This window comes from Andrographis paniculata, unplaced genomic scaffold (assembly GCF_009805555.1).
Source record: "Andrographis paniculata isolate CXL003 unplaced genomic scaffold, ASM980555v1 Contig71END, whole genome shotgun sequence".
NCBI classification, from domain to species: Eukaryota; Viridiplantae; Streptophyta; class Magnoliopsida; order Lamiales; family Acanthaceae; genus Andrographis; species Andrographis paniculata.
In genome coordinates, this window is record NW_026137608.1 from 940361 (window position 1) to 942826 (window position 2466).

Genomic DNA, 2466 nt, shown 5'->3' on the forward strand with positions numbered 1-2466 from the left:
CAGAATTTCATCTTTGGTATCAGTTTCACGTTGACCTGTCAGAGAATCCAAACGAAACTCCACCAAGGATGAATTGATGTTAATCCGCTCACAAAATTGACATCTGAAACCTTCAATTCTTTCATCTGATATGCTTTTACCCTTTCTTTGTATGGACCGATCTCCCTCATGGCACTCAGAAACGCCTTGCACATACTTAGGTTGCCCGATGAGGAGACTTATATGGACCAACCTTCCTCATGACAATTGGCAGCACTTCGCATGTTGGTCGGCTGCTTTGAAAAGGCGACCCCTATGGACCGACCTCTCTCAGTATTCTTAGCAGCGTCTTGGATGTCGTTCGGCTACTTCGATGAAGAGACATTATCCCGATATCTCGCAGCATACCTGCGCTTGGCATTTTGAATCTGAGTACGATTCATGCCTGGAAAACGAGGATCCACATCATTGGTGAAGGTTTTTTATTTCGAGTCCATTTGCTTCCGACCAAGCCCGTCCTTCTAGTCGGGTGGTCCCGAACCAAAGCTTGCTCCTTTAATTCCACATTAAAAGAGCCATCTTGGTTATCCCATTTGTCAGCCACTGTTTTTTCACAGACCTTGAGTTTTTCTTCTGGTCGGCCACCGTTTGATGAGTTCCCTTTCTCCGATCTAGAACTTACTTGTATATTAACCATTGTTGTGGTTACTCTTGGAAAGGGTTGTTGCTCTACACCCAAAGTAATATATTTGAGCCGACCTACCTTAATAGCCTTCTGGATCTCATTTTGAAAATGGGTGCATTGACTTGTATTATGCGTGGAAGAGTTATGCCACTTACAGTATGGTCTCCCTTTAATTTCTTCCTTAGTAGCCAACCTTTGCCCCTTTGGAATTCGGATCTGTCCATCTGCTAGCAAAATATCAAAAATTTCATCTGCCTTTGAATTGTCAAAGGTCGGTTGCTCTTTTCCTTCAGTTCCTGGCACTGGTTTTAACTTAGAGCACACATAAGGCTTTCCTGAAATGATTTCGGCCGCCATTTCTTCTATTTGATCATAATCAAAGTCGTATGCTTCTGTTTCCATACTTTCCATATGTTGAACTTTATTACGCCTGAAATTCTGATCATTTTCTCTGAAAAGAGACTCTAAACGTCCAGCCTTTGAAGCAAGACTTGTCAGATCTTCCACATCATGAGCTGTGAGCGCCTCTCTTAGGCGACCATGCATATTTCTGACCACTAAATTAGTCATTTCTTTTTCATTGATTATAGTAGGACAACGTCATTTCATCAAACGCACCCTTTCAATAAACTGTGAGGCTGACTCTTCTGGATATTGTTTCAATTCCAATAAATCGGTAAGAGAAATAGTTGGTAAAGGATTGAAGAATCTAGCATGGAATGCCATTTCCAAACCTTCCCAAGTTTGTATTTTCCCAGGAGGCAGGTTTACAAACCATGAGAAAGTTGTTCTGGTGAGAGCTAACCCAAATAATTGCAGTTTATAAAAAGGATTATTTTCAACTTCCCCTAACTGTGCTGTAAAGCGACCCACATGCTCTATGGTGGAGGATCCATCTTCCTCTGAAAAAGCATGGAAATTAGGTGGTCGGTAATTCCTAGGCAGTGGATAATCGTTAATGATCCTTTCGGGGAAAGGCCTTTGATAAGCAGGGGGATTGGCCATCTGAGGATTCAAACCAAAATGCACCCTTAACACTTGCGCAATCTCCTCAGGATCCACACGAGGGTGTTGATGATCGGGAATAAAAATGGGATCTTGCACATGTGCTCCTTGCCTCTCCTCCCTGACAACGTTTGGCTGCAAATAATCAACTCTTGGTCCCAAAGGAACATTGTTAGGGAAAGTTAGAGGAGTCTTTCCCCTATCTGTTCCGTTGAACATTGTGGCGCTTGGAAGTGTGTTGTCCACATATGATGGCCCTGCGAAATTTGTTTGCATTCTTGATGGTGATACTCCTGGCGGCGTCTGAGTGGGTTGGAGAGTAACCCTTGATAATGCTTGATCTAACATGTTCTGCATAAGATTTTGTTGCTCGTGCAACATGTTCTGCATAGCCGAAGTTTGCTGATTGTTCAATTGCTGAACATAAGACAACCAATCGGTAGGTGGTTGAGGAATTTCCCCTGGATTTGGCATGACAAGTGGTAAATATTTTCTCCCACCGGTGCTGATGATGATTGAGGTTGTGAGCCTTCCATAGTGATCTTTTTGATGATTCGGCCAGACCTCAGTCGTATGAAATTCTCTAATGATGTAGGATCAGCAATCTTGCCTTTCTCCCACTGTGGTCGCCAATTGTTGATGTGTTTTTTTCAACAATAAAAAGTAAAATCCAAAAATAGAAAATTATCTTCGAATTTGATATATTTAGCGCCTGAGATTAGAAATCTCTAAACACTGTACGGTATAGAAAAATAAACTGGAAAGTAAAATACTGGAAATTTAAATGATGATCCCCG